Source organism: Podarcis liolepis (assembly GCF_965112155.1).
Source record: "Podarcis liolepis genome assembly, chromosome: 3".
Taxonomy (NCBI): domain Eukaryota; kingdom Metazoa; phylum Chordata; class Lepidosauria; order Squamata; family Lacertidae; genus Podarcis; species Podarcis liolepis.
In genome coordinates this window covers 101,745,506-101,761,685 of record NC_139557.1, presented here as the reverse complement: position 1 = coordinate 101,761,685, position 16,180 = coordinate 101,745,506, and positions in this window count along the sequence as shown.

Below are 16,180 nucleotides of genomic sequence, written 5' to 3'. Positions count from 1 at the left end.
GCTCCAAGTAAAAGGACACTAGCAGAAAGTCTTCTTCTTGGAATGTGTTGGGGACTTACAATTTCCATGTGACACCCACGAGTGTCAACAGAGATTAGGCGAATAGCTCACCCGTGCACCAATGAGGGAAGACATCTCCAAATTTAGAACGGTAATGTGCCAAAGTGGAAACACCTTTCACAACACCCATGGCAAACATTACAAGAGGAACATTGACTGCAAATTTATTTAAAGGGTGCTGATGTTCTGCAGCAATTCTGAGGACATTTGTAATCCTATTTTTCTCCATTTTACAGCTCATTCATAAAATTATACAGGAATGTTCCCTAAGTATGAGACGCAGGAAAGGAACCTCATCACACACACACCTTTAACGCCTCCCTCTCTATGGAGGCGCAGGTAACAGCTACAGCAAAGGCAGCATTTTTCCATCTCTGTCCCTTACCTTTCTCACTCTGATCTGGCCACAGTGATCCATGTGATGGTCACCTCCAGGCTCGATTACTGTAATTCGCTCTACGCAGGGCTGCCCTTGAAACTGACCCAGAAACTCCAACGGTGCAGAATGCCACGGCGAGACTCCTTAAGGGGTCCTTGCCATGGGATCACATTCATCCAGTGCTTTACCAGCTGCACTGGCTCCCGGTGGAGTACAGGGTCAGGTTTAAGGTGCTGGTTTTGACCTTTAAAGCCCTATGCGGCCTAGGACCATCGTACCTATGGGACTGCCTCTCCTGGTATGCCCTGTGGAGAACCTTAAGCTCCATAAATAACAACACTTTGGCAGTTCTGAGCCCCAAGGAGGTTAGATTGGCTTTAATCAGGGCCAGGACCTTTTCAGCTCTGGCCCTGGCCTCGTGGAATGCCCTACCGCAGGAGTTCAGGGCTCTGCAGGATTTGACAACTTTCCGCAGGGCCTGCAAGACAGAGCTGTTCCGTCTGGCCTTTGGGCTGAACTCAGTCTAACCTCCCCTCTCATTTATTTTTATTTTTTTGATGGAGCCCCTTATATTGGATTTGTATATAAATTTTCCCTTGGCTCTTTTTGCTGGCCCATGTAGGACCAGCATGGATGAATATTTGACGTTTTCTCCCCTTATGGCTTTGATCTATGGGCTACCACTAAAAGGAGGCTGCATTTTAAGTTGCATTTTAAACTGTATTCTAACTTATATTTTAATCAACTGTTTTTGTTTGTTTGTTTGTTTGTTTGTTATGTTTTTATCGTATTTATATTCAGTGTTAGCCCCCCTGAGCCCAGTCTTGGCCGGGGAGGGTGGGGTATAAATATATTATTATTATTATTATTATTATTATTATTATTATTATTATTATTATTATTATTATTATTATTATTATTTATTATTATTATTATTATTATTATTATTATTATTATTATTACCAGGCAGGTAGTTTTGCAATTCACACAGTCCAATGGTATATAAAGCAAGCATCTCCACATCCTTACGTCCTGGTCTGCACTTGAATTATCTCATGGGTGGGAGTCAACTAAATCATACTGGGAAGTAGACTCACTGACATCAACAGACTTACTTAAATCCATTGGTTTTAGTCAGTTGGATCTCATCCTATGTTTCTAGCATCCTATCAACTCTTGACTCCTTGAACTCATCCATTTTTCCTGGCAAAATTCTTGCAGTAGCCTTTCCTCGATGCCATGTGTTGATTTGTGTGAGTGTGTGTGTCCGTGCGTGCCTGGTATTCTTTGTTTTTTATTGTGGTGGTCCTTTCCTCCCTTCCCCCAAATAATTTTTTTAAAGGCTTTTTCATAATGCAATAAAATAAAAAAGACTAATCAAAACAAAAAGGGAAAGAGAACATAATAATAATGCAAAGTCCTCTCTCAAGGGTCGATCTTAACCCGAGAATCCCTTTCTTTTCCCACCCTGGGAGATCTCCCCTTCTCTGCCTCTCACACATAGTCTTTCACTGGTGGTCCTTTCCTCAGTGCCATTAACTGATCTTTGCTTTTAGGCCTTTTGCATCTGAAGAAATGGGACACGGGTGGTGCTGTGGGGATGTGGGTGGCACTGTGGGTTAAACCATAGAGCCTAGGACTTGCCGATCAGAAGGTCGGTGGTTCAAATCCCCTAATGGTCAGGGGTCCCTTTACCTTTACTATCTGAAGAAATATCCCCTCTCATAGAAAGATATCCCACATAAATATCAATGGCATTTGTTAAGAGAGACCTGCAAAATGGAGGCTTCAGATATCAAGTTTGCTCACAAGAAGACATCATTGTTGGGACCATGCATGCCCTGTTGAATGTCAGCAACACACAAAGGCTCTGATAAAGGAGCCTGAGATAGGCTGCAGGGGGAAGAGTTTCCTGAGAAGAGTCTCCTTTTCATTTTCATCTTGTAGCCCATTTCACGGTCAGGTCCCTGATTACCTTTCAAAATGTTACAGATCAAAAAAGAAGTGCTGGACTCAAGCTAGGCAGAGATTTGATCCTTCCAGACTTCTCCTTACTCAGCTTATTTCCTTGCCAAAAGCATGTCAGAAGTGTAAAAGACCCATTCCAGGTGAGGCAACAGAAAGTGCTGTCGGCTAGTCTGCTGCTGAAACAAATCCAACTAGAGAATCAAATTTCTTTTTAGAAAAAAAAACAAAGGAAAGAAAAATCTACTGCTCTTTGCTATGCATCAGAGAGGCATGTGGCAGTTCTGTGTGGATACAGGGTACCGCCCCATCAAAAGGTGGGGAGAACTGGGGACGGGAGACTACTTTCATGCCTTGAAACATCTGGCTAGCCAATTGGCATTATCTTGGTTTCTGATCCCTTTTGTTTAAGGGATGAGGGTGAGGAGAGAAGATAAGGGGAAGGGCACACGGAAGCATGTCCACTAGATCAACCATGGATGTTTGTGCCCTGAGGATGTAGTGCTGTTGTTCTCAGACTTGGAGGATTCCATCACAGAGACCCCAATGAGACCAGATTTTTCCCTGCTGCAGGAGGCAAGGGCACTTTAACCAAAAAGGCACCTTCTGGTGAGGGTGTGGCTAGCAACAGGGATACTGCAGCTACATGGAGCTCTGCCTCTGTTTGATGCTTTCTGAGGAAACACCAGAGCTTGCTCTCCCATAGCTGGACTCCAATGGCCTGGATGGTCAGGGATGGTGGTAGATGCAGTCCAACAACATTGGAAGGACCACAACTTTCCCAGACTGGCCCTAAACCAACATTTGCCTCCTATACTGCAAGAACTGCCTTTTTAATTCACTCACCAAAGAAAGGCATTCCTCAGTAAAATCAGTGGGGGTTTTCAAGGTCAGATAGGGAAGAAATTTGATCCAGTCTGCATTTAAAGGCAAACCTTGCCTCATGAAACCCATCAAACACATCCTGTGCCAAGAAGAAGAAGAAGAAGAAGAAGAAGAAGAAGAAGAAGGAGAAGGAGAAGAAGAATTTATTATTTGTACCCCGCCCATTTGGCTGGGTCTCCCATTCTGGGAGGCTTCCAACAAAGATTAAAAATACATAAAAATGTCAGACATTAAAAACTTCCCTTCAGATGTCTTCTAAAAGTCTGGTAGTTGTTGTTCTCTTTGACTTGGTGGGTGCCACTACCGAGAAGGCCCTCTGCCTGGTTCCCTGCAGCTTTGCTTCTTGCAGTGAGGGAATCGCCAGAAGGCCCTCAGCACTGGACCTCCGTGTCCGGGCAGAACGATGGGGGTGGAGACGCTCCTTCAGCTATACTGGGCCAAACTCCCTCCCAACTAAGATTAGGCAGCTATTCTCTTTGCTGAGCAAGACTGAGGGCTTGTCCACACATATGCTTATCCCGTGCCTAGAAAATATGTGTCCAAACGGTTTTCTGTTTGCCCTGCTGCTTTCCCCGCAGCTTCTCATTCGTCCCCTCTTAAGTTTAGTGCCTACAAATGTCACAGTTGACCTAGATGTTTGCAATGTAAGGAAAGTGACCCACTCACAACAGCCATCACAGTCGATACTGTCTTCCTAGCTCTGTTCTGCTAATGTAACACCCAGAGTGGGACAGAAATAAGCAGTTCCAATTTAGTCCAAACCAAACAGAATCAGGCAGCAAATTTGCTAATAATGTCAAGTTCATCCATCTTGCTGTGGGGCTTCCCTTGAAGTATTCTTTGTTGAGAGCATGGTAGCTCTGAGGTCAGCAGCAGAGCATCAAAGGAGATGAAAGTGCAATTTCTCTGGATTCTGACCATTGGCATTGTTGATGTCAGAATTGTGCCCATTTTCTTCTCATGTGCAGAAACCTACCAGTTTGCCCTAATTGCAGCACTTTGCTCTTTGTTTCGTAAATCCAGGATTTGACAGAAAGGGAGCTTTTACTTTGTATCATAAACATTTGGGGAGAATATGCCTGCAGGACTTCCAATTATGCATGACTTCATCATATGGCTTTAGGAGGGAATTGAACTTCATTTCTTTGTTTTGACTTTCCATTTCTAAAAAATAAACATACATACGGATATTTGACTGCCATTTCAAAATGAATTGTTTGATTAACTCCATCATCCTGCCATTCCTAACTTAGCTGTTTTGGTTATCTGAAAGCTCTTCTTTCTCTGTTCTCTGCTTTTGTTTATAAAAGGGAAAGATATATACGGCATTGTCTAAAGAGACAAGCATAAGTAGAGGCAGATGTTGCATCAGTTTCCCTGCATGCTTTTCAGCTTTCCCAAACAGCGCCTTTGCATGCTGAGTGTAAGTTGAGCACTGGAGTGTATGCTTGGCTGCGGACCAGGCAGAGCCAACTCTTCTGTGCATTTAGAAACTGGCTTTTGCACTTTTCAGCTTTACAGAGCAATTACACTTCAGGTCTTGTATCTGCAGTTGCAAGAACTGAATAAGGAGTTAAAATGCTGTTGTTGTTATCTTGCTCCACTCAAGCTTGACCTCTGCACACATATTGTTTCCGGGGTGCCAGGCCATACGTGCATCAAGACATCCTGCGCCATCAGTTGTGAGTTGGGATGGCTAAGAAGTTTGACTCAGTTTGCATTTCAAGGCAACGTACTGAAATTTCATTTTCTGAAACAATCTACAAACTGAAATGCAGCTGTCCCTCGAAATACACTCTTCTCTGAATTTTGCAATGCAATTCTCCAGCTGAGTCCTGTGTACAAAATTGCATATACTAGGAAAATGTATGCATACAACTACACATATTCATGGAAATAACATACACATATGCCCTATTTAGGGGTGCGGGTGGCGCTGTGGGTTAAACCACAGAGTCTAGGACTTGCCGATCAGAAGGTCGCGGTTCAAATCCCCACGACGGGGTGAGCACCCATTGCTCGGTCCCTGCTCCTGCCAACCTAGCAGTTTGAAAGCATGTCAAAGTGCAAGTAGATAAATAGGTACCGCTCCAGCGGGAAGGTAAACGGCGTTTCCGTGCGCTGCTCTGGTTCGCCAGAAGCAGCTTTGTCATGCTGGCCACATGACCCAGAAGCTGTCTGCAGACAAACACCGGCTCCCTCGGCCTATAGAGTGAGATGAGCACACAACCCCAGAGTAGGTCACGACTGGACCTAATGGTCAGGGGTACCTTTACCTTTACCTTTTTATGCCCTATTTGGGTGAAGGTTGCTTTGCAAAAATGTACGTGTTGGGCAAAAAGTGCATTTTACGTGTGTATTTGGAAAAATGAGCCTTAAAATGCTGGTGATTTTTACGAGGACTGTTTGTTGCAAACAGATGTGAGAGCAACCAAATGTCACATATCAACTATGCCACTTACTGTATATTTCATGGCATTTTGTCCCCATGGGTTACAATGTGACGTATGTGTGTCTACAAACATATGTTGTGAATGGTGGGAGAATATTTTTGATTCCCAGGATATGAGGTGGACACCCTTTCATATTCTGGGAGGAAAGGTGGGATATAAATGCAATAATAAATAAAAACAAAAAACTTCCATCATCTCTGACCAGTGTCTACATCAGTTAGAGCTGTTGGGGGGCTGGAGCCCAACCACAGCTTGAGTGCCACAGGTTTGCCAGTCTCAAGGAAGAGGAGACAACAATATTTTTGCTGGTCCCCACTTCCCAGTGCCTCTTTCAAATCAGCTCCAGAGAGTTATGGGATCCTCCAGAACAGGCTCTTCTTGGGTGCCCAGTAAGTGGAGGTGAAGAAACCATGTTTGGAACAGAGCTGGTGCTGTAGTCTTCTGACTCTTTAAACAAAGAGCACCTTGTTCAGCTAAATTATGCATTTGTGCAATGGGAGCCACCCTGAGCCACCCCCCAATCTGCTCTGAAGGGTTGGGAGAAACCCCAGAACAAATTTGGGGGGCGCAAGATGGACGAGAGGGGGAGGAGGATGGAGCATTTGCTTCAATGCTAATTTGAATACAACCCACAGACTCTCCCTTCACAGAGATAATTCATGAGTGGGGCCAGAGTTAATAAGAATAATTTTATTATTTGTGCCCTACCCACTCTGGGTGGCTTCCAGCATATAAAAAAACATAATAAAGCATCAAACATTAAAAACGTCTCTATACCACTGAAGCTCTATGGGGCATCAGAACTGTCTTTCCCAGATTGCTTCCCATCTCAGGAATTGAACCTAGAGTCTTCTGAATATGACAAGATGTGTGCCTAGTTCCTGAGCGATAACCCCTCTCCTTTATCTTAATAATTTTCCTTTCAGTTCCTTAATAATTTTCCTTCCTGTTCATTTGCTCTCTCTCTCTCTCTCTCTCTCTCTCTCTCTCACACACACACACACACACACACACATAAGACAGAAGAGAGGAAGTAGGACCATATTGACTTGAGATGAATCATAGCCCTCACTAAGAACATTGTGATATGTTCCTGTGACCAGGGTGTTTATATTAAGTGCTTGCCCCCTCTGTGCCTTTCACAGAGGCCAGGGGTTTAACTTTGCTGTTCTCAGTGAGACTGGCAATAACAAACATCCACTCATTCACACATGCAGACCCCAAAAGGGTGAGAGTTGAGGCTGTTTTGAAAGAAAACATGAACAATGTGGAATCCATAGCTCTTCAGTCCTTGGTGGAGACAAAAGTTCAACCCTAATACCACATGCTTTGATGTTACGTACCAGTCTTACTAGGCTTACAGAGAAAAAGGATAGAAGGGGTTGCCATTATAACATAACATGCAACTTTCTTGCTTGTGTAAAGAGAATCCACCCCCCCCCATACAGGGTAGATGAAATGATTACCTGTAGAACTTAAATTCTAACTTCACCAGTGCTCATCACCACGGAACTATCTGCTTTGTGTTAGTATATAAAAGAGATCTGCATTCATAGATAGATAGATACTTTATTATGGTCAAAGACCAGCTCACACAATAAAAACAACATTCATAAAGGATTTGCATCCATATATAAAATATATGAGGCAGAGAGAATTCTGCTTCCCTCACACAATTCAAATTTACTTATGGAATTTATTAGGTCAAGAACAAGGAATGACCACTAGCTGCTTTAGGTTTAGACAGATGCCACTGAAAGTAAGTCTAAAGGGTAATTGTCCATGAGAGTGCAATGAAATCTCCATGTAGAAAGGCTGGATACTTTGGAGTTCTTGACAGACGAGCTAAAAGGGGGCCAGCTCTGAGTTTGAGGGAGCTCTGGGTAAAGTGCCCTCTGGCAGGGAGAAAATCAGTTCAATTCACATTTAGTTGGAAACTTGCCTAATTCTTACCTACAGTAATATGCAAACCAAAATGTGGCCATCCTTTGAAATTTGCAATTCTCTAAATTTTGCAATTATGCTGGCTTAGTCATGTCCCCAGAATGGAAGATGGCAGTTCCCCAAGGGCGTGCTCTACAAGGAGCTAGCTTCAGGTACCAGGCCTGTTGGCAGACCAACTATGTTACAATAATGTCTGTAAATGTGACATGAAAGCTGGCAACATCAACCCCGCTGCAACAGCCACAGTGGCCTGGAGACAGACTGTTAAGTCATGTATCCCTAGCAGTGACCAGAGGAGGAATGACCGCTGGGAGGAACACAGAGAGAAGAAACGCAATGATGCATCTGCAGTAGTGCAACTGGACACCTTCATCTGCCCCAGCTGCAACAAAACATCTCTCTCCCAAATCTGTCTCTACAGCCACAGCAGGCACTATAACCCTCCAACAGTTTGACTTCACCCTTAAAGGCACACTCCTCCGTTGTCTTCCGAGACACACGCATGCCAGCATTCGCACATCCACACATTATTTGTAATGCATCGGGGGATAAATATTCTCAAGATGCTTTGTTAAAACACACACAGCAACGATGAATCTGTACTACTTTACTGCATTTTCTAAGACATCCTTTGATTCATAAAGGGGGGACCTGGTTGACATAAAATCCAAGACGTTTGTGAATGCTTCAGAGCTTTCATAATGGTCAGAAGTTCAGAAAAAGCACCAGCCAGGTCCTTCACTTCCTGTGATGATGAGAATTTCTTGCCTCAGCTTGCCCCTCCTTAAGTGTTGGGCTGGCAGACACTGGACTTCAGAAAGAACTATGAGAGTTTAAGAGTGAAGGAAATCTTTGTTTTTTTAAGGCATTTCAGGCTACAGTTAGTCTAGAGGACCCCGAGGATTTATGCTCTTTCCGAAACAAACTGTTCACCCATTGAGTTTGTCTAGCTTTTAAAACATATTTACTCTTTCACTAATGGCTTGGAAAAGCCAGCTCCTAATCCGCTAAAAGGCAACAATGCTCAAATTACCTGCTCTTTACTCTAGGGTTCACTGCCCTGTGAGGGAGGCTTCTAACTAGCCATAAATCTTAGGTTTTCATATGAATTTGAATAGGCATCTTTTGTTCTCTTGTTTGAACATGTGAACTTAGGCCACTGTCAAGTATACATGTTGTTCATCGTAGCTTGTTTCCATACCATGTGGCACTGGCAGTGCTTTTTTTCTGGGGGTACGCATACCCCTAAATATTTTGTGAATCTAACAGGGGAAGAAACGAATTTTTTAGTTTCTTCTCTAGCATGGTGAATCATCAGTTCCATTGAATAGCATGGTGAATCATCAGTGTGTGAAGCAGTGTGGGATGTGTGGAGGTAATGCATGTTCTTTGTATTTTTGTCCATTTACTGTATTTATTTTTCCTGATTTGAACTATAAAATGGTGATTTTCTTGAGTCAAAATGAGAGTACCCCTAAACATTTTTTTTTTGGGGGGGGCGGTCACTGGTTAAGATTATCCACTGTTTAGAGTTGAGAGAACACACAAAAGCACACAAAAAACACACCACAGCCCTGTATTTGTACTTGAGAAACTAATGGCAAGTCTAGACAACCTTTTGTTACAAATTGGAAAGTGGTAGCCTACTTAAATCATGAACGAGGCTCCTATTTCGAAAGCAGAGAAAACAAATATGAGAGGGTTTTGTTAATAAAGCATCATTTTGCTGCCTGCCGATAAACAGGTAATGTTGAGGGGTCATTTTAGGGAATTGTGAGTGGGTTAGGGATCTTGATGGGTGCTATTTTTCAATATTAAAAAAAATCTTTACATTTAAAAAGTATGTCTCACGTGGCATTCCCAGAACACGGAGTTCCACCTTTGAAGAAAAGATTCCCCATGTCAAGGCAGACATGGATCACTCCTCAATTGCTGCAGGAATTCACAGGGATTGACAGGCTTCTAACTAAATATGGGGGAGAAGCTTTAATTTAGTAAACGTTTCAAGGCCAATATTCACAGGGAGCTGCCTTCTACTTAATGAGGACTAGCTCAGTAATGTCTATACTGACTGGCAATGGCTCTCCATGATTTCAGGCAGGAAGTCTTTCCCAGCCCTACCTGGAGATGTTATTCAACCTGGGACCTTCTGTATGCAAAGCAGATGCTCTACCCTGGAGCTACAGTGTGCTGGGCCCGGGGGTTGACCCGAGCAACGCGGTCCAGGTCTGGTCCCGAATGCAAGGATTCCACAAGGAGTCAGTCCAACAGGGCCAAGGAAGGACACAAGGCAGGAAACCAGGCTAGGTCAGGCACAGGGTCTTAGGCAGGTTCTAGCAAACAGCAATGTTGCTCTCGCAACCTGGGGCAGAGTCCGACAGCCTTTTACCTTTGTCGGGGTAACAGCCGGTCCTGATCCCCCAGTGACTCACCTGTTGGGATATTGCCAGGGAGACATCATCCATCAAGACTCCACATCACCTCCGGACGTCCATCGATCTCCCGTAGACACGCAGTATCAGCAATTAGCGACATGAGCTCCAGAAATAGCTTGCCACATTCCAGAGCTGATGCACGCTCTATCAGCAGATAATGCACAGCGAAAGATGCACTCAGGAGAGCATTATTTACAAGTTTATTCAGCGTTGATCAGAACAAAGAAAACATGACTGCCTGCTTCAGTGTCTCAGACACACACAGAGAGAAACGAAAGCAACAGAAAACATAAACTTCCTGTGAACAGGAAATACGCAGACTCTGTGACTCACAAAGCCTGCTCCCTTTTAAGGTGGAACGGAAATATCCTAACATCACCTCCCTGACTCGCCTGAAGGTGAACACTCCTTCTGCGAGTACTCAGGTCTCTCCTTCTCTCAGACCTCAGTCTCTGCAGCTCGGGAGATGTTGGTGGGTTACTAGACCCAGAGGCCGCCTCAGCCTCTCCTGACCCAACTGGTAGTGGAGCAGCTGCACATGATTGCCCAGCTGAAGGCAACAAGGTAATCCCCGCATCTGGAGCCAGGGCAGGCTCAGGTCGCTGACTCGGCCCAGCTGGTGCTTGTTGCAAGGGAACCTGTGCAGACTAGAGCTCTTCAGAATCAGGACCCAGACTTGGTTCCGATGCCGCCTGAGGCAAAGGATCCGGTGCGGACTGAGACTCCTCTGATTTCAAGTCGAGCCCAAGTCCCAGGCCATCACATACAGCCCTTCCCTTCACACTTTCTGAAACTATATGAAAACCAGCACAGAGACACCTCTTGACATTCAGACTTCTCTGAATGTTGCAGTTTTGCAGTTCTCCAACCAAACAATTTTTTTTGGGGGGGGATGGCTGCATTCAAAAGTGTTTCAAAAATGGCTTCAAGTTACAATAAAGGAGATTCCGACTAAACACCAGGAAGAGCTTTCTGGCAGTAGGAGCCATTTGACAGTGAAATGGTCTCCCTCTGGAGGTGGTGGGCTCTCCTTCCTTGGAGGTTTTCAAGCAGAGGTTGGATGGCTATCTGTCAGGGATACTTTAGCTGAGATTCTTGTATTGCATGGGGTTGGACTAGATGACCCTTGGGGTCCCTTCCAACTCTACAATTCTATGATTCCCTCTAGTCCTCACTGAAACAGGGGAGGTGTCCTGCATCTAGCAGCTAGCAGATCATCCATGCACATTCAAGCAAGCATCTTGTAGCCATTAATGCCCATTAAAGAAGTAACTTTAGCAATCTGCTATAAGCTATATAAATGCCTGTAGAAAAGTGTATCTCCTTAATAATCACAGCTACGAAAATATGGACAAACTCTCCCCATAAGAGTAAACCCAACTCAGTACTCGAGAACAGGCCGTTTAAAATGTGCCTTCATTAAAACTGTACACATTCTGAATCCTTGGAAGCCTGTGTTCAAAGAAAGTTCAGAACATAGCCAGTTTCAGAATGCTGTTTCATCAAAGCTAAATATAGCTCTCTGTGACCACTTAGTCTTTTGCCTTATGTTTATAGCCAGGGTTTGGAATGCATTTTTGACTACAGGAATGGAAAGTACGATTTAAGAGATTTCCTGTTATTTTGCAGGTTTTTAAACCACTGGAACATTTCTTTTTCTAAATCACAACAAGGAAGTACCAAAATGCCATCTGAATGCATTTCATGCTTTCTTCTTGCTGCCACTATTAGAATCGTTACTCGTTTGCACTGCACTTTTCAACACACCAGGATAACACTGGGCAGAAAGTGATGCCGGTAAATGAATGGCAGTGAATAACTCGTCTGGGAGAAGCACAATTTAAAGTAGGGGTAGGCAAATGTGGACCTCCAGATGTTGATAGACTCAATCCCATCAGCCCCAATGGTGAGGGATGATGGGATTTGTAGTTCAGTATCATCTGGAGGGTCACAGATTCCTCATCCCTGTTCTAAAGGAATATCTGTATAATGAGTTCAAGATTATTTTGCTTCTTTATTTATTTGGCTCCTTGAAGGTCAGGCTTGGTAGGCAGGCAGCTTCCCCCATCCTGCTGCCTGTGGATGCCATTGGACTCCAAATCCCAGCAGGGCCAACCAGCATGGCCAATGGCCAGGGATGCTTTGACTTGTAGTCCAATAGCATCTAGATGGACTTAGGTTGGGGGAGTCTGATATAAGGGCATGCTTCTTGCTTTGGACATCAGGGGTCCTGGGTTCAATTTCCAGATGAGCCCATATGTTGGAGGAAAGAGAGGCATGTTTCCTCCCAGGACCATTTCTCTCTATTTATCTGCCTTGCCTCCCAGCTGATCTAGAGTGTTTTAAGCTTCCCAGGGCCACCACCATCCCCTTTCTTGCTGGTGATTCCAATGGGCCTGGAGGAGAGGAATGCAGGAATATAGAGATGCAGGATCTCCATTGTTGGAAGGTAGCAGGGGTTGTAGGAACAGTGCATTGACCAAGCCTCTGTCCTGTCAGCTCCTCCAACAATGGAGATCCTGGTTTTCTGTCCCCATGTGCGCCTCTTCCAGACCAATGTACAACACAAATCCTGGCTTTGAGGCACTCTTGTTCAATGAGTTGAGTGGAGGTACTCAGATATCTGCCTCCAAGTTCAGGCTTACTGGTGCTTTTGGGTGCACCTATGTTGGGGCGAGGGGGAGGAGGTCCTAGCAAAATGGTACAGCACATGTTTGACAACTCAGGCGGGAGTGGATTTAGAAGCAGATAACCAGGCCACTGCTTTGAGAGGCAGAGCTTGGGCTTGCCAGGCTCAGGAAACATCCGCCACATGCTATCTTTGCAATTATCCATTCCATGGCTGAAATAAATAGTATAAGCAGTTCATATGGTATGAATAAATATAGATTTACAGAGCCTGGCATGCACATTTATCAACTTATATGACAGGGATGTATTATTTATGGATGCAAACTGCGTGCCAAAGTCATGAAAGCGGCTACAAGTGCAATGAAAAAGGAACATATTCAAAAGCTAAAGAGGGACAGAGTAGATGTTCCTTCCCTGGAGCACAATTCGGTGTAGGGCTGACTCTTGCCAGGTTAGTCTCCAGTCAAAATGAGACCTTGGGAAGTGTTGCTGGTCCACACAGAACAGGGGTGAAGTAACTTCACCAGCACAGGAGCCTTCTGGGGTCCACAGCAGGGTTACAGACGAAAGGGGTGTAGCGATAAACGTGTTACCTTTGTGCAACAGGATGGTTTCTGCTCCAGTCATGCACCCCTCCCTATCCCCCACCCAGGCAAGCCAGAGGCATTATCAGAGTTCAAGGTAAACATTCCACACAGGCAAAAACACACAATGAGGATGTGAAGCAATGCAGGTGAGGTGTGTGACCTGGGGGAAGAGGGTGTGACTGTGAAAGGGACATGGCCTAGGGGGAATAGAGGGGCCTTGAGGCCAACATTTGGCCTCTGATCTTGAGGTTCCAAACCCCTGGTGTAGAAGAATATATACTGGGTCAGATGGTCCTTGTGAAACGCTTTCCTCCCAAAGAGTAATTTTTTTTAACCAGCCTGTTCCTCATCTGCAACAGCTAAGCCCCACCTGCACTTTACAGTTAATGCAGCATCATAGCACTTAAACTGACATGGCTTCCCCCAAATAATCTTAGGAAGTGTAGTTTGCTAAGCATTCTGAGAGTTGTTAGGAGACACCTTTTCCCCTCACAGAGCTACAATTTCCAGAGTTCCTTGGGGAAAGCAAATAATTGTTAAACAACTCTGAGAACTGTAGGTCTAGGTAGGGAACAGGGGTCTGTTAATAACTTTCTTAGCCCCTTTAACGGACTACAGTTTCCAGGATTCTTTGTGGAAAGCTATGGCTCTTTAAAGTGGTATGCTACCACACAGTGAGTCTGTACTCATTTACCTAGAAGTTGCTTCATTGCTCATTGAACTGGGAAACACTGGCCTGTGAGCACTCGATTTGGAGAACAGCCTTTACCAAAGGTGTCATGGGCTTTGAAGACATTCGAACTCAGGACACAAGGGAGAAATGTGCTAAGAGGAAGGCATGCTTAGCAAATCTACTCTGTGATCAACTCCTGCCCGGAAACCAATGTCCCCATTGTGGAAGGACGTGTGGATTCAGAATTGGTCTCCACAGTCACTTACGGACTCACTGTTAAAACCGTGTTTATGGAAGACAATCTTACTTGGCTACGAGTGATCACCAAAGAAGAAGAAGACCTGGAAGTAAAGACTGTGCTGTTAGTGACCCAGGAAGACCAGGGTCTCGTTATAGGAAGAACTTGCTGGAACAGGCCAAGGCAGGGCCAAACCAAGACATGCTGGCACCTGAGGTGAACCACAAAACGGTGTCCTCCCTCCCCTTAAGGGAAAAAGTGATGAATCAGTATCGGGGGGGGGGGGGGAGAATTAGGATCTGCTGCCCCTATGGATCCTGCCACCCAAGGCAGTTGCCTCACCATGCCTCATGTGTGGGCCTGACCTTGGCCCTTTCAGGATCCTTTGCTAGCCAGATACCTATCGGAAGCCCACAAGCAAGACCTGATCATTCTCCCTGCTTGTGTTTCCCAGGAACCAGCATCCAGAGGCGTACTGCCTCTGACAATGGAGGCAGAACATTTTTGCACAGCAGGCTAGTTATATACATGACTTTCTTCTATAGGCAGCTGGGCAGGGCCGCAACCACAAAAAGTGGGCTAGGCCCCCTTTGGCTATTGCCTCTTGGCAAAGGAATGGCTTTAAATTCTCAAATAGCTTAAGGCAGACATGCTTGGCAGTGGTAGAGTTTGACAAACACTTCTAACGTTTAGGCTCCAGTACCCAGTTGTATAAGAGCCAGGACCAAATGTTAAGGCGGAAGCCAGGCACAGAGCTCAACATAAAGCTCGAGTTTCTGGGCGCCACCATCAAATGTTTCATTTTCCTCCTTCTCTCATAATCCTAGAAACCCAATTGAGGCACTGAATGAAGCTGAATGTTAGAAGATTCAGGATATACAAGGCAAGGACTTCTCCACACATGGGGTTCACTATCTCAAGATGTTGACCATGGCTGTCAGCATGGGTGATTTTAAATGGGGATTAGACAAATTCAGTCAATGGCTACTGGTCAGGATTAGGGATGGTAGAGGAATCTGGTTCAAAGGCATTTCTGCAGCCTAATTTTATTATTAATGCACAAGTTATTTATTTTCTTGTATTTCTATCCCATCTTTTTCACCAAGGAGCTAAAGGTGGTGTACATGGTTCTCACCCTCCTTCCTTAATTATCACAACAACCATGTGAGGTAGGTTAGGCTGAGAGGCAGTTACTGACCCCAAGTCACCCAGTGAGCTTCATGACCGAGTGGTGATTTGGACCCTGGTCTTCCAGATCCTAGCCCAGTGCTCTAAGCACTATGCCACAAAGGCTCTCATTCTTACTCTCTACAAGAATATAACATCGTTATATACAGTCTTCTCTCCCTCTTTTCCTCTCTCTCTCTTAGAAAAAAAGGTGCCAGTACTCACCATGAAGTTGTTATACTAAATGTCACACTTTTAAAATTTGGGGAGGGGGAGATGCCAGCAATGCATACCCTTGAGTACCCCCAGAAAAAAAGCACTGGCTATATATGCATTTGTACATCTGTTTGCATTCTGGTAGCTGCAGTCTCTAAGGAGAATGAAACATTAGTTATGTTGTATGCATGGTGGGAGATGTGAATACGTACATGCCTGCTGCCTGAACTATAAAAGACTTGTGGATGGTTGGCAGTCTTCAGAATTGGAGAATTTGCCCTCCACCAGGCTCCAGGGTACACTGGCTACAATGTACAGGGTACATTGGATTCATTAGTCCAATATAGGGATGGGCACAGAGACCATCAGTTCTGCATATGTTCACCCATAACTTAGGCCCATCCCATTTTTGTATTAATCAACATTTTAAAAATGAAATCAGCATTAAAGAATTGCCATATAGCAAATCTCCATACAGATTTAATATATACCATACATGTTTTCTCTCAAAATACACAATTCTAAACGTATTTTCTATGAAACTGAA